This window comes from Neopelma chrysocephalum, unplaced genomic scaffold, assembly GCF_003984885.1.
Source record: "Neopelma chrysocephalum unplaced genomic scaffold, ASM398488v2 Primary Assembly neopelma1_75, whole genome shotgun sequence".
In the NCBI taxonomy this organism is placed as follows: Eukaryota; Metazoa; Chordata; class Aves; order Passeriformes; family Pipridae; genus Neopelma; species Neopelma chrysocephalum.
In genome coordinates this window covers 11,626,516-11,649,449 of record NW_020897736.1, presented here as the reverse complement: position 1 = coordinate 11,649,449, position 22,934 = coordinate 11,626,516, and the positions used below count along the sequence as shown (strand labels likewise).

The 22,934-nt window shown below is 43.0% G+C and overlaps 1 protein-coding gene across 5 annotated transcripts in view; it reads right to left on the bottom strand.

The window, feature by feature from the left end:
* MEF2A (myocyte enhancer factor 2A) overlaps positions 1-22,653 on the bottom strand; it is an 80,665-nt gene extending 58,012 nt beyond the window's left edge. For 2 of the 5 annotated variants that reach the window (XM_027688790.1, XM_027688792.1), the window contains exon 1: positions 22,524-22,653. The gene's annotated coding sequence lies outside the window, so the exon portion shown is untranslated. Of the gene's footprint in view, positions 1-602; positions 775-22,523 lie in introns of all 5 variants that reach the window. The other 3 variants (XM_027688788.1, XM_027688791.1, XM_027688789.1) reach the window with 2 other exon arrangements.
* Between the last annotated feature and the right edge of the window lie 281 nt (positions 22,654-22,934).

Here is a 22,934-nt window from a genome sequence, read left to right as displayed (position 1 = left end):
GACCCTAAGTAACATCACTGCTTCACAGCAAAGTACGTGATTCAAGTGGTGGAGAGCAAGATGTATCAAAATATCTCATTTAACAGCTTCTGGAGTGAAAGACTCCATGACTATAAATAGAAGAGAGCATTCTCATCCATTTGTTCCCATTATTGTATGACAAACAGGAATCCTCAAACCTTCAAAAACATCTCAATTTCTCTTCCTGTCAACAAACCCTGACAAACAGGTTACATGAGCAGAGACACTCAGAAGGTCTGAGGGAGAAGAGGCAGCTGACAGCAGTTAAAGTGAAGGCCCAAAGAAACTTGAACCAAGGTCCCAAGCAAGAACCAGCCAGTGACCCACACACAAACACACAAAGCCCCTCTGATAAACTCCTGCACAAATAAAGCATCACTGAGCAGCCCAACAAGAGCAAGGAATACTGAGAAAAGCAAGATATTGCACAAGTTGGATCTTGATGTATTTGAAGGGCAGCTGGCCTAGTTTCAATTGCATTAAGTAGCCAGGAATCTGAAGCAGAAGCCCAGGCAGGCTCAGATCATTGTAGACTTCCCCTCCTGAAAATCTCTTACATTTAAACAAGTATATTGGTTTACCTTTGACATGAAACATTAGATGCAAATTGGAGCTGTTTGAAAGTGCAAGGGAACATCTTCATCTTCTCTACTGAGTCAGCCAAGGACTATCTGATGCCACGACTGCCTAGACCTGACAATAACCAGGATCCATCAGGAATCAGACACTACAAATACAGCTGCCCATCCAGACCTGCAATTATGCATTAAAAATGGGAAAAAAAAGAAAAAGAAAGGAGAAATAATTATCCTCACTATCAAAGAAACTGCCAGAAATACAAAGAAGCAGCCCTGAAACTGCCTCAGAAGAGAAGGCTGCATGATCTCCTGCACTGTTCCATGGGCAGAGTGGACATCTCAGCATTTAATTATTGCATCAGTGATTGAAACCTGCTCAGAAAATTACCCAGAACAGTGCCTATTTCGCACACACTGCTGGATCCCTTCCACCCATGCTGTCATCTGCCTCATCTCTGACAAAAACCCAGCTGAGAGCCCCAGGAACCACATCTGAGCAAAGCAAACACACGGCAGTCAGCTGTGAATGACTCCTTGAAGGTGTATTTTGGACAGAGCAGTTGCATCCCTCCATAAAACCTGGACACTGCCCCTAACCCAGGGAGATGAAGGTGTGTAATGTGTAAGTTCAGACACCTCAGCTTGAGCTTGGAGGTGAGTGGTTAAAACCAGTGTTAAACTCCCTCATGTGAAGTGATAGACTTATTTAGACATAGCAATTATTTTCTTTATCTAACAGTATCACTTGAGAACACAAGCAAGAAACTGCAACCTTTTCCATTCCTTTCTGGTATGGCAATAAACAAAGCATTCTGTCTTCCTGAAAAAAACCCCTATGTACTTACTTCCCTAAGAAAAACACCACTCATACATTAGATATTAAATACATTCCTGAAAGTGGATTCTGCACACCAGAATCAGATGCTAACAACTATTTTACATTCTAGGTAAATAACCTATGAACATTATCAGATGGAGTTATAGGAACCAAACTGGCACACAGTTCATACAGAGCCCTCAAGAAGCTGCTGAGAAGCGTTCCTGCACCTGCAAGAAATCCTAACTCCTCTTAGAGACCTTCATTGTTGGGCACTCTGGGCCTTCAGGACATGAAAGCCTTTCCCTGCTGACTGGAGGCCCTGCAGCAGCTGAAGCAATAAATATTGACAGGGAGCTGGCAAACAGCACATCCCAGAGCTCCAGCTCCGATTTCACCTCATCAGCACAGGCACGGCCTGCAAGGGGCAGCAGAACCAGGCCTGGTCATCTCTAATATTGCTGGTTTTGCCTGCACTGAAAGCGTGTTTTCCCCTCAAACACACCTTTGAACACTCCTGCTTTTCTAGACCACCCTGAAAATTTGAATTATCTATTAAACTGCATTGCAACACAGGTGTAAATGAACACAGCTCTACAAATCACGCTGCGAGAGGCTTTCAGCATCCAGGTCCATCCTGCCAGGCTCTTACAGGATGCTCTGCAAGTCTTGCACACGAGGCCACACGTTGCTTAATAAAAACCAAGCAGCCAGAGCAAACATTGCAAAAGCTGGATGCCAAAATATGAGATAGTCCTGGCAGCACAGGAGAAATGGAAGCAAGAATTAGTGAACTGGATTTTAATTAAGAAACTCAATTGATGATTTGAATTCTACTTCTCTCAGTCCTAATCTCCTCTGCTCTGAGGTAGGATCCAGAAGCTGTAAGGAAATGGATTCAGACGTGTTTAAGGAAAACTCAAAATAAAATATTAAGACTACAAAATTCTGTCTTCCCACTGGGAGAAAGGGAACTTTCCAGCAATTCCCTCTGCATCCAGATGAACTAGTTGGTTTTTTTAGCAGACTCCATCCTGCTGCCAAGCCAACAGATTTTTAAACTGAGATTTGAAACAAAGACTTCTTAGTGTAACCCGGAATACTGAGCACTGAGTTGGACCTCGTTGTCAAAACTTCAGCTCATGGTTTCCTCCGGAGCTCACACATTTTCACCCAGCACAGACACACCTGTGATTATGGGCTATGTTTAGATTTGTAAGAATTCCCCAACATCCAGTGTCATCATTTTCTCGGGCACTCAGCTCCGCCGGGGGCGGGGTGGGGACACGCTCGGCACTGTAACCACTCCTGCTTTCAAAGGAAGATCGGGATCAAAACAAGCTCACCCTGTACTTCGAGCACGTTACATCAATCCCACACTTGTGGGGATTCTTCCTTCGAGCTTAGGGAGGATTTCCTTCCTCTTTGTCTGCCACTGAATGGGCTTCATTTTGATGGTAATACCTGATTAACAACCTCAGAATCCTTCAGGGGTGGCAGCGCTCCCCTTTGAATGCACCACTTGCTTAAACAAACGCAAACCCCTTAATATTCCGCATCACGAACAGCACCACAGAAAAGTTTAAGGCCACCACAACTGCAGAGTTCAGTCAGAGATGCACCAGCCGGGTCTGTGCACAGGAACAACACCATTTAAAGCATCACCGAGTTTTGGTTTAAACACAGCAAACCAAGATTTGTGCTCTCACATCCCAGTGCTGCCAAGCCAGTCCGTTTGCCGGGCCCTGGAAAGGAAGATTTACTCCATCCAGTGAATCCTGATTCAAAATCTCATTGCAGTCAACTGGGTGCCCTTGCCTAACTCTTTCAGTAGGTGGAACTGAAGCCAAAATATTCCTGAACAGGATGGTAATATTCCCTAAAATCTTCCCATATGGAGGTGTGATGCTCTCAAGTCTCACTGTTTGTTCTTTTTTGAACGAGTCGAGTTCCTTCAGTGAAGTGCTCACCCCACACATCTGGAAGAAGAGCATTAAAGGGAAGAGCAAGTCCCCAAAAGCAGAGGAAAGAGTGTGACAGAGGACAGCAGCAGGAAGAGTTAACAATAAGTTTATCTGTAGGGAGTTTTATCTGTGACATTTTATCCAATTTGATGCCACACAGTGTAGAACAAAGACACAGACCTGGCTTTTTAAATTTAGTAGATTAAAACAGACATTAAAAAGAAACTGGTTCTCATTCACTTTTGAGGATTTCACCTTAAGGGAAGGTCTTTCAAGGATGCACATGGGATTCTTTGGCCTTCTGAAAGGGAAATCAATTAAGCACAAGACTTGGTTCTTGCAACAAAAATTTGCTTAGAAGAGCCATAAGGAAAAGAAAGGTAAATCTTGAAGCTGGAATTAATAAATAGTTGCCAATAGCACTGACAAACCCATTAAAAACAGGATGCAGCTTTTCCTAGAGCTCTGACTTTCCACTGGTGGTTCTGCAGTGTCTCAGGTCCAGGCCTGCTATGGAAAAACAAAATGGGAATTCTAAATGGAACTTCTTGTTTTCCTGTGTTACTAATTCAGGAGCTTGGGCAAGAGGATTATTGATATTTTGAAACACTCGAATGACCAGACACAGCTCCCACCACAACTGCCCTGTGCAGGTCTAGGAAAAAGGCAGCTGTGCTGAGGTACAGAGCCCTGAGCACACCACACTGTCATGCTTTATGGAATAAAATTCACTTCTCTTATGTTTAATGTTATTTTAATGCTGCCTTACTATGTGTGTCCTTCAAGTACTCCAAAGAAAATTCACTGGGCTGTCTTGCAATTTTTCTGCAAGTGCAGCATCTCCCAAAACTACAGAACTCGATGGGAAGTACCTCCCATGTTTGAAGGAGCTCAGTGGTCCATGACAGTGCATCCAGAAAAATACCATCAAACCCCAAAATCCAACAACCCATTATCCAGAAGGAAGTGCCTACACAGACTTCCCAACAGGAAGAGGTGCGAAAAGCTCCCAGCTGGAAGATGCACAAGTTCCCATGACAGCTGGGGGAAGGTGGAACCCTCAGTTCCTCTCTTTCAGCCAAGACTCACTGGAACAACCTGTGACCACCCGACCTGGGAAAGGAGGGAACTCCCACAGCATCCAGAACCCACTGGAATCTTCAAGCTTATGGAATGCAGCCTTAGTCTAAGTAAATCCCCCAGCACTGGGCTGTTAGAAATACCATATTCAGCTTTAAAGCTGCATCTGGTGCTCAGGTCCAACCCAGGACGTTTCTCCTTGTCTGGACCCACAGCTGTCCAAGAACCACCATGGAAAATGGGATCCTGCAACTAACAGGAGATGAGCAAGTCATCCCACTCCTGCTCAGCACAAGACATCAAAAAAAAACCCTTACAATGCAAACCAACATTTTCTGTGGAGAAAATATTAAACTTTATTAAGATTTTGCATAAGCGAGATTATATTCCATTAAAGAGATTATCCACTTTTTAATGTTGTCTTGGGAGAAGACTTATGTGTGGCACTTTTCCCTGCTTATCAGCTCCCAAATGGTGTCCCATTAAATCTGCAGAAGGCATGGAACTGACACTTTAGCTTTTAAGCACAGATGATACCAAGAAATTCTGACAACATAACAGCACTGCCAAAAACTCACATTTGTGGCTTTTCTTAAAGATGAAGTACCTGAGCATCAGATTGCTATTTTCAGATTTCATTTAAACTTTAATCTTTAGTCATCGTGGCAGCAGAAAACTGAACCAGAACAGCCAAAAAAAACCCAAAACAAAACAAAAAACCAAACAAATTAAACACTAAAAAAATTATGGTGGATTAAAAAATCCAATTCCTTTTGAATTGTGTCTCTCTTACACTGATCTGTGGAGACAATGCTGCAGAATTCTGAATTTTCAGTCGGTTACATCTCAGTTACAAACTGAGTCTCTTCAAACAGTTTGATAACATTTGATTTGACCAACAGAACTCTGAAAACGCTCAGAGAAACGTTAACTTTGGAGAGTTTCACTGTTTTATTCACTCGTGGTTACCAGACACATGCATGCTAAATATATTCCAGGCTGCCATGGCAGCAGGTCAGTTCTACACAAGCTGCTTGTATTAAATTTCTCCTATAAGTGACATTAGAGTTTAGCTCTGCTACAGCAGAGAGAGGAAGAGGCTTCACATTCCAAACTACCATCTGAAGGCAGAACTATGCCAACACAGTCCTAAGTATGCCTGTGCCACTTTAACCCATTTACTATTTTAGCACACACATGCAAGCCTTGCATTTGTGTTCTCCACATTATGAATTTTTAAGATCCAAAACTCCGAAGCGAACGGCTCTGCCACGGTCTCTTGCTATGAAAATTTCAGGAAAAGGTCACAGAATTGTGGTCTGTAATATGTGACATGCAAGATGATGAAATTCCAAGCAGTGTTATTAACTGGGGAGGATATTCGACTATATTTGATATCTTTTACTGGTTTATTAAACTGCCTGGCTACAGGGTAACTCCTAGAACACATTTGAAATAAGCATCATTGCCTATTGTTCTAACAATCCCATAGCAGATGTTCTCCATAAAAGACAGTGACACATTAAAAAACCCCACACATTGTCTCCACATATATTGACATATCTAGAAATACACACTGGCATAGGAAAAGCGCAAACAAATCTGAGTTGGCAAAATTAACAGAGCACATACTAAAAATATTTTATCTTCCTATGTCACACTACAAGAGAGGGCACACTCAGAGAATCCCAGCCTCATGTGGGAAGGAAGGAAAACTCTCCTAAAAAGCTGCCTCTGGACTAACACAGGGGGGTGTTTCAGATCATGCATTTCATGGCTTCAGATTGGTGACTTGGAGAATAAAGATAAAGGGAAGAGACTTGATCACAGAGGTCAAGAGAGATGAGAAAATTATCTGTATTCTGGTGGAAGAACACATATTAACCCTTTTCTTTGCCTAAGCATAGAGGAAAGCCCACCTCACACACTTCCCAGTAGGGGTGAAATCACAATCAGCTTCAGCACAGAGCTTAGAGGCCAGGAAATCACACAGACCTTGGGTAAATATTTTGGCAGAGAGCCCACATCAAAATCTCAGACTGCTGCTGCTCTGGTGCAACCATATGCACAGGGGCTACATTAAAGTTCTCATACACCTCCTCAAACTGCTATTGCACCTTTGCTGCATCCCATAAGCTCATCCTGACACTGTTCCTCTTAAATAACTTCATGAGGTGGTTCACAAACCCCTGGTCCTTCCTTTCCACTGGCTGGGGACACCTGGAGACCAGAGCTACCAACAGGTAACCAAGTTATCCACCACAGAGATACGCCACAGGCACATCAAGAGAACAGAGAGAGGCAAAATACAGATATACTTGGATTTTGAGATGATCCTTTAAACTAGATCATTACTCCTAGTCATTCCTTAATTAGTCTGCAGAGCACACCAGCATTTATCAAATAATACACTGACAGAAAGGCACAGAATACCACATTTTTTCAGAAGACAATTATTCTAACACATGTAATTTCAGTCATTCAAAGGTTAAGTACAAACCACAGAAAGTCAACAGTACAGTCCTGATATATTGACCAGGTTTCATTTTGACATCAGAACTTCTGCATCACGTTGGAGGCACAAAATCATGTCTACTCCAGTAGAGTTTTATTTTTTTGCACCAAGCAGGAGCCACACAGGATGTGTATTCACAGTGTCACACAGCAGCCCGTGACTGAGGGGCTCCATCCGGTCAAACATCACATGGCCCGAGTGCTCTCACAGACCCCGCCCGGAGCCTTCCCAGCCAATCTGGGCCAGCTCTGCACTCCCAGGTTTCTGTGCAGCTGCTGCCAGAGCTCCCCAACCCCCGGCCCAGGGGAGCCACAAACTGCTGCAAGGAGCAAAGACAAAAACCCCTCCTCAAGAACCATCCTCAGCTCTGCAGAGCTGTCCCAAACCCAAATTATCATGTCCCAAACCTGGCAGTTGACTTGGTACTGCTGAGATATTTAAGCCATTGTTCTTTATCCAAACCCATTTTTTCACTACATCTTATTTGAAGGTTTTTTTCCATACTGATGATTTAAGAGTTGCAAACCATTCTGACCTGTTATTAGCCAAGTCCCAGCACATTAGAAATATTCAATTAATTAACAATTAGAAGTACTCAATGGTTAACACACACACACACACCCCAGACTCCTTTCGCAAAGAGAACAAACACAGAACTAAAACCAAGAGCTACACTGATGAAAAAACCCACAGAAAAGGAATGAAATAACTGAAGCAGTAAACTTCAATATGAAGACAAAACTAGGAAGGGGAATTCACAAGCACAACTTGTCTATGGAAAACATGTTTTTCACCTTTCTAAAGAACATGTTTCTGACTGCACCGTTCAAAAATGCAGCTTCCAAGTTTTATCAATGCAGTAAAAACTAAGCAAACAGTGTTAGTACTGCAAGCAAATAATATTAAGGGGCTACAGAGAAAAGTTATAGTCTCACAGATCACATGAATGAGTTTGGAGTAAGCACAATAAATGCTCAAAGCATAAAAAAAACCCCCACTGACCTTGGTGACAGGCTTGGAATTAAATTATCTGCAAATGTGACGTGCTACAGGTTACTCTCATTTCAGAGGCAAACAAAGCCCAGCAACAACAGAAATCAAAACCTCCCCAACATGATTATCAATGAAAGCTGAGCTGGCATAATGTAAAGCTATGCAGATGCTCTGACTCCTAGAGCAGAGAGTAATTGTTTTGTTTCTCCAAAAGTGTTGGTACAAAATGGGTCAGTTTTGGAGCATCTGCTTTTCAAGACTCAATGTGGAAAAAAAAAAGAAATAAAATATGTTCATGCAACAAACCCAGCTGAGTGATCTGGAGCTTTATTTATGAGAGCATCAGAAGACAAACCAGAAATGGAAGGAAAGATATTAAGATAAGTGAAAAAAGAGATACTTGCTGAGAGTAGAATTCACAAGACTTTCTCAGGAGAAAACCCACTTGCACTTGAATAGATAAATCTGACAGAAATCTCACCATCTACCCACTAGGAAGTGAAATGAATGAAAGCTCAAAAAACCAGCAGAGGAAGACAAGAACTGGGTGTGGTAGAAATATTTGTTTACTTGCAACTACCTCAAAAAAAATTATAAAGAATAAAACAGCTGGAGTCTGACACAGTCACTCTTGCAGCTCCTCACACCAACACTGTTCACAGCACTTCAGCTCAGCCCAGGCACACGTCAGGCCATTCCTCCTGTCCACAGCACTGTCCTGCCCTGTCACACTGACAGAGAACAGCAGAGATTGTTCAACCACCCAGGCAGGGAGACAAAGATTAAGGCATTTGCACCAGGGTCAGCAAGGAATCAACTAACTCAAAGGCAAGGCACCAATCAAATTTCCTCAACAGCAAAACACTCAAAACAAGGCAAGGTCTGCCAATAAAAATAACATTTGCTGTTGAAGTAATGGATTAGCAGATAAGCCTGAGGCACAAAAGTTCTCCAGGTCACAATTTAATTTACTGGTATCAACTGGAGAACTGAAAACAAATGCAAAAATGCACCTGCAACAGAAAGTTATTTCTAATTTTTTACCTTCCACACTTGTAAGCAGCAAGAGCTGATGGAATTACAAATTACAACAGGTAGAAACTACCACCATCACCATCCCACCATTATCACACTACAACACCTGTATCTGGGCAGTTCAGAGGCCTCTGTCACATGGACAGACCAAAATGAAATAAAATCATTGTCTCCCCAGCTTTCCTGATTTGTGAGAGGCCACACAAGCCAAAACTTTCCTCTCAGAACAGAGGCATCAATCTAAACCACAGATGAATTTCATAACAGCCAGTTTTACTAAAAGCCACAATCATTGTAGTCTAATCACCTAAATTAAACACATAAACAAGATTTCATTTTTGTTAAGGATGACTGATTTAAATTTGCCACATAAATCTACTTTTGAAGGCATTTCATGCAGCAACACTTGCTAAATCAAAAAACGTTCTCACAACACACAAAAAGTGACCAAACCACATCTAATAAAGAAACAAATGGAAAAAGAATAAAAGCTGGTAGGGGCTGTCCTTTGTTTTACTGGAACACATCAAACAGTTTCAGTGCTGCTCTGCTGCAGACACAAAGAAGAGCTGAGACAGGAATTCACAGCTCCAAACCACACGAGACCATGTGATGAGACGAATCCACCTCGAAGTGCAGGTGCTCTGCCATCCACAGCTGGCTGCTGGAGTCAGAGCTGAACATATTAACCCAGTTCCCAAAGCCTTAACGATGACAAATATCACTCTGCAGACGTGCTCCCCATTAAGAAACAGGGTCTGCCCCATTTAGGTGCCACAATTAAAGAGCATTTTGTGAAATGATGAATTTTCAAGTGGGAGGGATAAAACACGAAATGCTCTCTCTGTGTGGCTGCCTCACGTGTCCCTGACTGACACAGCGACATTAAACTCGTTTAAAGATGCCCTGTATACATCTATCTACATACATTTATCAAAAATGTATTTATCTTACCACTGATGTAAGAGGGGATCTGAGGAATTCCAGCTGAACAGACTCACACACTGTTTTCCTCAATTTGGACTAATCCAGAAAACAGATCTAATTAGTAATATTTTTCCCACCCTGTGCTGTTTCAAGTCTTTCAAATGACAGTGTTATTAAGACAAGCCAAGAGGTTGCTGTACAGGAACTATGAAGCCTGTACATAAGGCCTATAAGCTTGCACCAGACTTCAGCACACTGCACACACCTTTTGGATACACAGGTCTGAAGTTTGGGTAAAGAACCTTCTGGATTAGGAGATTTCATACATAAATTGCCTTAGACCAGCAAAACAGCACTAGAACTCAAACACCTTTAAAAAAAAACCTCTATGGGAGTTCTGCTCTCATCATCCACATAATCCAGCATCTCTAGATCCAGTGCATCTTCCCACAAGCAGAGTATGAACCCAGGTAGTAAGGCTGACATCAGGAATTCCAGAGCAGTATCCCACTGGAGCACCCTGGAAATTTAGAGTGGCAATGAAAGTGCAGATGTAAAGCTACATTCATCAGATTGAACAGCAAGACTTCAATATTTACTGTAGCACTGAAAGAGAAATGTTCAGATTGCAATGAATGACTGTGAACATTCTCCAAACAATGACAATCCAATTAGGTATCACTCATTTAGACAGTTACATTAATTATGCTCAAATTGTCTCCTATTGCTAAAATAAAAGTTAAATAATTGAATTTTGTATGGGAATACGGCAGAGGAGAAAGAGACAAAGGCTTGGATTAGAAAGTTGATGTAAATGCCAAAAGAGAAAAAGGCTGTTCCCTGCACACTCATTAGAACCCTTCAGCATTTTTCTGCCCAACATGGTTTTACATATTTTTTATTGTGCTTCAAAAGGTTTTGCTAAGACAACTTGTGTATTGACAACAGTAGAGCCTAAGTGCTGTATTATAAAGAAGACAATAGCAAGATCTGACTAATGTGTATTAAAGAAAACACATTCACTGCCATGGGAACCCCGTCAGAATTCACCACTACTGCAAGTCATCCACAGGAAGCCTTTCTGGGCTAAACTTCCTCTCCTAATCATTTCTCCACTAATACTTCTAAGACATAAATATTAATATTAGAGCAGGGAACAAGCACACAGGCAATGTCAGCTTACAGCATTTTCATCTAAATAGGTCTAACAGACACCAGGAGACAGAGTAAGATCCCCCCCACTCGCGTCATCGATCCAGCCAAGGATTTCACTGGAACACTGACACTAATTCACTGCAGGCTCATTGTAGGCACAGTTAATGAATGTGGGAGAAACCAGGAAAAAAGAAAAGGGAAAAAAAAACCCAACTCCAGTCACAACACAAAGAACCAAGTGCTGCAAGAAATGTCACAAACCCAGTTGTAAGGTGACTTCATCTCATCTGGTCTGGAAGTTTCACCGGAATAATTTTGTTGTAACAAACTGAACTGTACTAAAATTTAACAGGAAGAGGCAAGTTCCACCTCCCAATCTCAGTTATAGTGCAACTCTGTCTGTATGAGTAAGAGCCCCAGCAATACCAGCAAAATAAAACTAAAGTTAAACATTAAACTACACGTGGGACTTGCCTGGTTACTGCCCAAGGCTCAAGGAATCTTGCAGTGCAGGCAAGACATTCATGTACAGTTAAAACTCCTTCTCTCACTTCCTGCACCCAGGTAGAACATAAAATCAACCTGGAAGTAAAACTCAAAACATTACCAGGAGAAATTTTTAACTGTCTTGCAGAGTCCAAATTAGTTCTTCAATGAAGGTCTGCAAACTCAAACACTACGTGACAAAACATCTTTCAAGGGGTTTTTTTGCAGGGTTTGAGAGATGAAAACACAGGACCTAAAAGCATCAATGTAGAAGTTTAATAAAACCCCAGAATGAGCAAAGCTAGCAATCCAAAAATAGAACAAACTTTCCCTAAAAAGCATTTTACATGTTGAAATGAAAGAACTCCATTTTCCCCCTGAAGTCAGTAGCAGCCAGTATCAGGATGCCCAGCATTAGCCACTGAACTACTAAATAGCTAATTGCAAACAAAATGCTCAAATCCATTTTTAATCAACAAAAAGCATGGCAACTTAGCATATAATTTTAAGGTTTTTACAGACTTCAGAAAAAGAAGTGCTCTTCTACAAAAGTTCAAATAAAAAGACATCTTCCAGAAAATACAGAATAAATCGCGTCCCAAGCAACATCCTGGATGTACTGCATAGGGAGTTCCTTCCCCAGCAGTGTAACAAAAGTATTCAATTCTCTTCTTCATGACTGTAACAACCACAACAGCAACTGCAGCACAAGCTCTTCCAAGAATACACATTTTAAATGCAGAGTTACCCCTCAGAACTGATGTACCTACAACAATCTTGTTCATTAATATATGTCATTGTGTCCTTGTCCAAATTTGTATTTGTCTAAAGAAATGAAAATGGAAAAAGAAGACAATTTTAGGAAGTATCAAACCCAGACAATCAGTCTCAAGGAAGTACAAACATTAATGGTGTGAGACCAGAAACACTGGTATGTTTGAAACAAGGAGTCTGAGGTAAGATGAGGAGGCTCACACTCCCCCAAGCATAAGGGCTGAATAAAAAAGGAGCCAGACACACTAAAGCTACAAATACAAAAAAACACCTTAGCAAAGGAACTGAATTTTGTATCCTCATTCCACTTGTGTCTGGGTTGAAACAAAGCAGAAGCTGCTTTCTCTTTATTTGGCTGCTGTCAAATTCCTGAAGGAAAATATCTGTAAATCCCAGCCCAGGTGAGCTGAAGGATTCATGTTCAAAATCCAGTTCTAGCTGCAAAAACATTCTCACCTACTCCTGCCTTCCTCCCCAGGGGCCAAACACTGACACGTCCCTGTGGGCCAATACCTGGCCTGGGCTGGGCTGGCTGTCCCCTCACTGCCCCAACAGATCAGACTATTTTAAGATAAGCTAATTATGCCACTGAAGAATCTTATAAGCCACTAAGATTAAGCAGAAGAGACCATGAAGAATTAAAGGCAGCAAAGTGCAGGTAAGACAGAAGCAAGAATTATGATCTCAGCTGTTCTAGATAAGAAGCCTGGAGGATTCCTCATCAGACTGCAACTCTGAATTTTAGCCTGTGCTTACTTTCTCCTGCTTTTAACACTTGTAACAAGCACAAAAGGAACTTCACATGAAAGGCTGTTGTTCCTTCCACCTTCAGAAAATTAGTCATTCAAGCCTTAGAAAAACAACACACCAAAATCTCTGTGGCTTGCTTGTAGGCATTATCTCCATCCAGGCAAGACAGACAGCTCCAGAAACCAACTCAGGTGTCTTGAAAGAAACAGATCTGAAGAAAAATCCTCAATTATGAGTTTGGTGCACAGAAAGTTTTCAAGAAGTTTATCAGATCATCTTCTCATTAACATTTCATTTAAAGGGCTGCATGATGGAAAAGCAGGTAGAAACCTCTTTTGAGAACTAGTCAGTCTGTATTTTCAGGTATATTGTGTAAGAAAATAATACATTTTATTACAGAAGAATTCAGCCTTAAAAAAACATATTTAAAAAAAACAAGCTCTTCCCTGACCTCCAGACCAAAAACTACAAACTGTGATGGTCCAGAGGGAAGGGAAAAGCAGAGGACAGGCAGCTGCAATGACAACCCACAGAGCTTCCATTCTAGACCACAAGAATCTAATCCTTCGTACAAATGCTGCTGGACAGTCAATTCCCTGCAAAAATCCCCAAACCATCACTTAATTTTGCAAACAGCTTCCTGACCAGACTCTTTGGGCAGAAGGAAATCCCAAATGCTCTACACAACCATCTTCCCATACACTTACAAACAGGCATCATCAAGATGAAGACACATTTATTTTGCTGAATGAATGAATCCCAGCCTAATATGACATTTAGATTTAAAAAAAAATTGAAAACAAAGCAATTTAAAAAACTGGATGTACAGTTTTAAATCATCCTACCTTTATTTTCATAAAATTAAATAAAAAAATAACAGTTTTCTGATGTAAGATTCGGGCATTATCAATGATGGCACTAAAATCTTGAAGACAGATCTGTCTATCCCCACAGCTTTCTAAACTTCCTTTTCTATTAAAATGAGGTTTATGTGACCACAGTCTATTCTCCCTCATTAACAGCTTCTGATTAAATTGGCCAGTTTCAACCAACTGCCACAACAAATGTATCAATTATTTTTGAGATTTTATAAAAGTGCTGCCGAATTTTTGCCCTGGCAATTGCAGAGCCCCCAGGGCAAAGCAGTGCCCTGCAGTGACCAGAGAGGCAGCAGGTACCTGCACTCAGCCCACCCATGGCTGGCACAACATTTAAGATACTTCCAGAACTGAAGGGAAATACCCTGTATAGGTGGGATACTCTGAAAGATTAGGGAATAACAGTAGAGTTGGGAAAAAAAAGCAAGTGGAAATTCTGTAAGTTCTACTATCTGCAAAACTACAATCACTGTTCAGACTATTTTTAAATTTACTTCCATCATTTCTCCAAGCCATATTTTAATATCCTAAATAAAAAAGGCTGTAGTACACAGAATAAAAATTTTCATATACACCCTGTCTTTGTTCTTCCCTCTTCCCCCTACGATGCTTCACTTGCTCCTCAGCAACCGAGCCATGGAGCCGGAATCCTTTTATCTCCTGCGATCACACTGGTTCTGCTGCCTGGAGCCGGTGCTAACAGGACAGTCCACAGATCCCTTCATGACTCCCATCTCCCCCGAGACAAAAATTAGACGGTGAAAAAGGAAAAAAAAAAAGGCACCAAAGCCCAGAATCACCCATGAGTAACACCAGGTTGGCCGCAGCCTCGGCTTGCTGTGAAGTGTTTCCTCGGTGCTGCGGCAGGACCCGGTGGTTTCGCTCATCCCAGAACCCCAGAAGCCCCCGAGCGCTGCGGGGCTCGGCGGGATCAGCAGAGGGAGCTGCAGGGGCTGCACGGGGGACCCGGGGCTGGAGAACAACCTCCTCGCACGGGGCGAGCCCTGCCCACAGCTTTGAAAAGGAGCAGCGTTTTACTCGGGTCTCTCAGCATCGGGACATTTGGATCCCCTCTCCCACGGCCGTTTCCGAAGGGAATGACTCTCATTTCCTGTAGACTCCGGTGCAGGTTTTACACGAGCACCTTGTGCTCACGCACTGCTTGTAAATCCGGGAGTACCTGACAACAACAGGGTGCAGGACTAATCCCGGGGCATCCTCCAAAGGGAACCATAAAAACGAGCACGTCACCACCGGGCTTAACTCGCCAGGCCAGGAGTCCAACCCCTCAGCAAACACAGACGCGGAACCTACAGATGGAGGAGGAAGGGACGGCGACCCACGGAACTGGAGAGGCTTCCTATGGAGGGCAAAGGATCCGCAGGAAGATTTCCAGCAAAGCAGCTTGTGGGATAACGGGGGATATCAGGTGACAGCCATCCTGCCGCGAATCCAAGGCTCCGGGGTAGACAAGCCCAAGAAAAAATTCAACCAGGAGTCACCAAGAGCATCAGAATGCCAGGACACAAACGGGAGTTGACATTCCCAACTGTCCCATAACCCTGTTTCACCTCCTGGACAAATCATTTGTCTTTTAAGGTACTTTCCTCCTATTTTGCATAAAGCATCTAAATGACTCCAGTATTCAGGAACGTTATTCACTTATGTTTTAAAATCCAGAACTGGCAATCATTTGACCACCACATCTTCCTAGTTCCTTGAAGATGCTGCATTACCAATGATAAAGAGAAACACTGACCATGAGCTTTTTCTTTTAAGGAAAAAGAAAATCATTTAACAATTATATTATGATTGTTGTTTCTGCCTTCCCCTCCACTTTCAGCTCTTATTAAACCCATTACAAAGCCTGGGGGTCTTCTTGAATTTCCCTGTCCTTCACTGAGAGCAAGTGATAAAACAAAAGAGGTTTTAAATTTCAGTTAATTCAATTGATAATTTCCCATTTCTTTTTGACAGTTAGTTTTCATATTTGTGACAAAGAAAACAACAAGCACTTACTTAAAACTCAGTATTATTCTGTGATATCCAACAAAGCCATTCCATGCTCTACACACTCCTTGGGAATTTTCAGGGATTTGTGTTAATAACTGCAATTTCTGAAAATACACTCATATTCCATATCCCAAATATTCAGTGAATTCCTACCTGTCTACTGATCTCTATTCAGCCATCCATGATTTTATCCCCTTCCCCTGAAGGAGGAGTTCTAATTTAATGGAAACCATTAATATTTTTACTGCTGCCACTTATTTCATAGTCGAGCCCAGCAGCTCTCAAATCAAAGATCTTCACACCCATTTCTGACAAAAAGTTGAGACATCACCATTTGGGATGTTATGAACAAAGATAAGGAGAACGAGAGGACAAAACGTAACAAAACCCAACAACACGCAAACCACAAAAACCCCAACACTTCAAAAGAAACACGGGAGGATATTAAGGAAGTCCCTCAGAGGAAATCCTCCTTCTGCACTCAAAAGTTTCAAATCCCAAAAGCCAACTACCCAAGTAAATATGTGTATTATTAAACTCAGACTAACAAACATCATTTGACAGCCTGTAGGCTCAAAAATTCCAGCAGAAAGTGCTTTCCCTTTTTGTAGACATCAGGTAAAACAAGGTATCTCGTGCCCTACCTTTGACTTCCCCCTCTTTTACCCTGAAAGCAAGGGGATTCTGAGCATAAATTTAAGATACCTGAACTATAATTAAAACCTCGTATCATTACACAATAATTTTAACAGCTTCAAGGAAAAATAAAAATTCTGAAAAATTTAGCTTATCACCCTCAGTGCCTGACAGGATAATACAAGCAAAATGATGATGGACCATCCCATTTTCTCAGACACTCTCAGAAGGCTCATTGCTTTGAACGCTCACGCTGGAAAAAGCAACATTTTTTAATTGCCCTACACACCAACTTAAGAGCTGTTCTTGTCAGCTCACAGCCTTTCAAACAGGATGCACTCTGTCATATCAGGAAAAGGCAGTTGCTGTGAAAGAATGATACCAAAAACAAGATGTCCCTCACGCTGATAACCTCACCCAATGTTCCTGAGCTCTACCAGACAAGCTTTTCACAATAAGATGGTCAATTAAATACAATTCAAAACATCTGGAGAAGGATGTGCTTAAAAATACTGTCACTTTTTTTGGTATCTGAGGGGAAAAAAACTTCAATTCTTTCTCAGCTCTTAACTCAAGTATTGCAGATTTTGGGTGATACAGGGGGTGAAGTCACATCATCCTGACACCTTTCAGTGGTTTCTCTAACGGACACTGCCAAGACAAGGCTGCTCTGCCCTTTGTGACCCCTCACCTTTAGTGTGTCTCTGAGCCTCTGAAGGTTCAACCACTCACTTGCTCTTCTCTTACAACTCTTTGTAACTCTTCCATATCATCAGATACACTCAAATACTCTCCTCTGAATTCTCTCAACTCTCCATGCCAGCGTGTTCAGGAAAGAAATGTTTCCCAGCACAGCTCAGTGACAGATGTGCTTACACAACTACAGGGCTCAAAGTCTAATAATTGAACCCCCTTGACCTTCCCAGCACTGTCAGTGAGCACAGAACATGAGGAGATCATGTGGGTTGGCCCAGCACCCAACACCCACAGCAACCACAGCCTGCAAGTGTCACTGCAGGTAACAGTGACACACCTGCTTCGCATATTCTCACAGGTCAGCTTTCAAACAATAAAAATAACATTAGTCCAGCCCATGAAATCCTACATTACAGTGTCAGATGCAATCTGGTTTTCAAATGAAACTGAGTTTCAAAAACACTCAAAGGGGTTTGAAGTAAATGGAAAAAAAAAAAAATCCTTCTTCCCCTCTGTTATCATCATAAAATTATCAGGAGCACAAACCCATCCATTCTAACCCCCCTCTGAGGTGATCTCTGGCCACAACACATTTTTCTCCGAGTCAATTAGCTCTTGATTAGGAAAAAAAGTAAAAGATGCTTTGTCATCAATGCCTGGTGCACAGGCACTTAAAGCAGACACCTTTCCACAGCTCTGCTTGGCTGATAATTCCCAACACTTACTTTTTATCTTACTATACTTAAAATAGGAATGCAACAACACTGAGTAACTCCTGGTGAAATCACAATGCATTTTTAAGTCTCCAGGTTGGCCCACAAGGACTTTGGCAGAATTCAAAAGCTCTCCAGGGACAGAGACAAATATAAGTGGGAGACCTACCTAATTAAGCATCACTAACATTTTGAATATAAAGTAGTTAATTCCCTGAAAAATAATTCAATTAATCACACTCTTATTAAGAAGGATGTATTTTCTTCTCATCATAGAGGCAGGTCTGTGCTGCTACAACACTCAGGGAACAAAAAGCAGAGTGCTCTTCATGGAAAAGGCTCTAAATGCCCCTGCATCAAAATTTTACGAAAAGACTGCTCACAAAATTGAGCCTGATTCTAATAAAATTCCTGCCTAATTCTTCATTGCAGCCTCAGATTACGGATAAAAGGAAAAAGATAAATAGATATATACACACAGCATATATATAATTTAAAATATTCCAACTCAGTGACTGTCCTGGAGGGGCAGGAGTGAAATCTCAGGAACAGAGTTGTCTTGCAAGATATTAATTCTTCTTTAGTGTCAAACGGAAATGAGAGTATAGAGTACAGGGGTTTATGTCCCTAAAGAAAAAGTTATACATTAAATATAAAGAAATCTAGAAAAACTCTTGCAGAACCATCAAGCAGAAGTCAAAACAATGCACTGATAAAAAAAAACTAGTCCCTTAATATGTAAGAAAAATCCCTTCCTTTCAACTCCCTCAGCAGTAACTTGAAAGATCAAGTGTTAAAATAAGAATGCACCATATGAGGGAGGTGGTCAGAGGTAGAAATATGGATCAGACGCTTACTTTCATATAAAAAAAGCCAAATACATTATTGCAGGCTACAGACTCATTCTTTATTAGCTGGTGCCCCACCACAGAACACATGCTGGGGGGAGGGTAACTGTCATGTTACACAGCTCAAGGCTGGGTTTAACTCTTAGTAAACTTACTATTTTGTCTTGTTAGGATTTTGTTTTGTTACACTGGGCACTGTATCATGACCTAAAATGTGTTTTGATCAGCTGTTAAAAAAAAAAAACTCCTGAGGTTTTTTACTGGAAGGTCAACAAAACTGACTTGGGGGGGAAAAGCAAAAGAAGGTCTTGCTGTCATGTTACAAACTTCCTAAGACACCCAAAATACCTCCCAAACATCCAGGGGAAGAGCCAGAGCTGTGTTTAGTTATTTCAGACCTGACTGCACCTTCCAAGTCTTTACTCGTTTCATTGACAGGAGAAAGAGTTAAACTAATCCCACATGTGCACCACCTCAGTGACACAGTGACAAGTCCATTCAGGTAATTATGGCATCCAGGGCACAGCAAAGCACACAGGAAAAGAGGGAATGGTACATTTATTTTCCCTGGTTACTCCACCGAGCTGAAGGAATCAAATCTGAACTCAAGACAACAGGCACCAAATTCACCCATATTGCCACACACAGAGATTTTGATTTTGTTCTATTCCATCAAGTGAAGAATACATTATTAGCCATGTGAAATAATGCCTTCCCAATACAAGAAATGTGAAATTTAAGGTGATTTGTGCATTAAGAAGTTCCTCAGCACATACTCTGCCACATGATGTTCCAATTAATTCCAAGTAAGATTTGCTTCAATGAGAAGGAAAAGCAGCTCCTGGTGCTTTGCACACATTCCCAGGCTGCTGTCATGGCTGAATAGGCCCAAAGCCCAAGTTTTACACAGAGTATTTAATCCTGTAGCCTTTAAAAACAAAAATTAGGAATTTGGTGAGGTGAATAAAATGTGGTAATATTAGTTTTTAGAAAAAAAAAATTAATTTAAATAAAAACCACAGAGCTCTCTTCTCAAGCAAGGCATAAGTTATTACTAATTCAAAATATTTCTTATTTCAGAAGAAAACTTGAGTTCCCAAACTAATACAGATCTGCATGTTGCACAGCATTATACCACACTTTGCTTTCCTGCTGTTGGAGAATTAATCAGCTGTGTTTTGTTCCAGCCCAGGCAGCACAGCCCTGCTCACACAGCAGTGGTGCCTCCAGGCTCCCCGGAGCAGCACCAGGGCCCGGCACACGCGGAATGACATCAACAAGTTCTCTGAGAAACTTGGCCAACGCTCTAAAATAAACCCAGAAAATCCTTGCTGCCCACATTAACCAGTTGAAGGTAAACCACACACACTAAAGCTCAGAGAAGGCTTCTAAGTAAGATGAGTCTTCTGCCATAATAACCTGGTTTATCCTCCAGAATTATTTTGGGTTTCAGTTCGGCCACGTCCTTCTCATCGTTCTGGTCCAACGTGACTCAATTCTAAAGATGAATTTATCTAAAATTCAACATTCACTTATTTCTCCATCTGTGGTTTCAAAGAGAAAGAAACTCATAATACAGGACTTGAAATCCATAATCTGTTCCCATGCAAAGCATTCCATGGGCCCTGTCACTCACAGAGGGGAGCAGTGACCACATGGGTTTGAAGACACACTTGAAAATGGAGCAGAACAAGCTAAAGGCTGATTTATTCCCACTATAACCTGTAAATGCGTGCTCACAAATAAATCACAGGAATGCTGGAACATTAAAACTGGTTTAGATGAGCTGCACAGGCACAGAGGGGGTTCCATGTGCACCAGAGCTGTGCTGTCCCTGTCCCTGAAGGGTTCTCCTCCTTTCCCGATGATCCTCCTCTGCTGCTGGACCACGACAAGGACACATTTAGAGAAGAATTGTGGAGGAGAAAAATAACTGCCCAGGGCACTGGGTTATTCTCCCTCTGAAATTCCAGACTGAATGCCCTCAATCCAGAAGGGCTCCTCTCCAGCTGCCCAGCTCCATTATAATCCCTTGACACCAAGACAATTTGTTCCATTCCCTCGTTTTTGTTTTGCTGCCTTAACGAGTACAGAATTTTAAAATATCATTTAATAATTATACCCTTTAGTGAACAAAAGTGCCAACATTACATCCTTTATTGCAATCCCTCTCAATTATGTAACTAAAAGACATGTCATTTTGCACATATTTTAACACCTCAATGAAAAAAAAAATAGTTCAAAAGAGGAACCTCACACTTCTCCCCCAAATGCAAATCACTTGTTAGACAGGAGGAAAAACCCCCCAAATATCACATTCTTACGTGTAAAAGGTAGAGACAAACATTTTAAATCATTTTAAAGACAGAACAGATGATAGGAATGCTGCTCTGACACCTTTTGCCCAGGTTGTTCAAATACTAGATAGCAGTAAAAGGACAGTAGAAATATCTAACTAAATACAGACAAGTAATTCCTAAAAATAGGGAAAAAAATCTTGTATAAGGAACAATTATGTACAGACAGTTAACATAATTAAGCTTGAATGCTTATAGCCTTCCTTATGCTACATAAAAATTTCCCAGACTGTGAAGAAGGTTTAAAACACATACCATCTACATCACCAATTCCACACCAAACCACTTTTTTTCTTGCTACCCTTTACAAATTATTCCTTTTTGTCGCTCCTCTGTATTTCCTAGAAGCCCTTTTCCTTCAGTGGTCAGAATAAATTTACTCTTTGTATGATTACGGCACAAAGTGTTTGACACTAAGCAGTAAAAAAATTTAAGAAGAGTCTTTCTGGGTTATCTTTTTTCCGCTACAGAACTCCAGTTTCTCAACTCTGGAATTAATCACCTGTCAAACAGGGCACTACGGTCAGTTTTCCTAAGCAATTCCACTCAGCATCTCAAAAACAGGTAAAAATCTACTGCGAAATAAAGCTCCATAAACTTAAAGAAATTACTGTGTTTCCAGCCAGAAACGGAACAGCCCCTTTTCCTCACGACTTCAGCCGTCGGACACAAAACCCTCCCGCTGCACCTCCAGCCCGGTCCCCCCGGACACAACACCCTGCGCTCAGTTCGCGCACACCGGGAGCGGTTCCCTCTCCCTCCTCCCATTCCCAGCGCACCTTCCTGCGGCGCTCAACTCCCGAGCCGTTCCCAGCTCCCCCTGCCCGACCCCCGGCCGCTCCCGCCGCCGCATTCCAGGGACGGACTCCCGGGGAGTCTTTTCCTGCGGGTTCGCCGTTCGCCTTCGCCCCGCACAAAGCGTTCCTTCCCCGCGCCCCCGGGCCGCCACCCCGCCCTCCCCTCACGGCCCCCGGGCAGCGCCGCCGGCCCGGCCCGGCCATGTCCATCCCCTCCCTAAGGAAGTTCTGGGGAGGCCGCGGGAACTCGCCCGCCTCGAACCTCCCGGGGCGTCCCCGCCGCGCTCCCTCAGCGCGGGATGGGGGCGGCGGGGGGACCCTCCCTGCTTTGCTTCCCTTCCCTTCGCTTTGCTTCCCCCCCACCCTCAGCCGCCCCTCGGCCGCTGCCCCGACCCAGCGCGGCCCCTGGGTGAGGGGACACACCCCGCTGTGCCCCCGGGGCCGGGGCACGGGGCAGGAGGGGCGCAGGGCCCCGGGACCCCCCGCTCACCGCGCTGCCCGCCCGCTCCGCTCCCGCCGCGGCTCCTCCGGAGACACTGACACCGGCGCACGGATACCCACAGCGCTATTTTTGGGAAACAAGGCCCGGCCGCGGCCGGAACTACTTCCTCTGTCACTGTCACACACTCGCTCCCCCAATATCCCTCCGCGCGCTTCTCCGCGCGGCGCCGCGGGCGCTCGGCGGGGCCGGGCCGGGGCGGGCCGGGGCGGGAGCGGCGGGAATGGCGGGGAGGAGCGCGGTGGCCCCGCGGCGGGGCAGGCACGGCCGCGCTCGGCGCAGGCAGCACCGCGGGATTATTTGGAGCGGCCAGGGAGCGGCCGGGCCTACATTCCTGCCCCCGGCCGGCCCCTGAGTGACAGCGCGCACAGCCAATGACAGCGCCCACACGGGACAACCCGC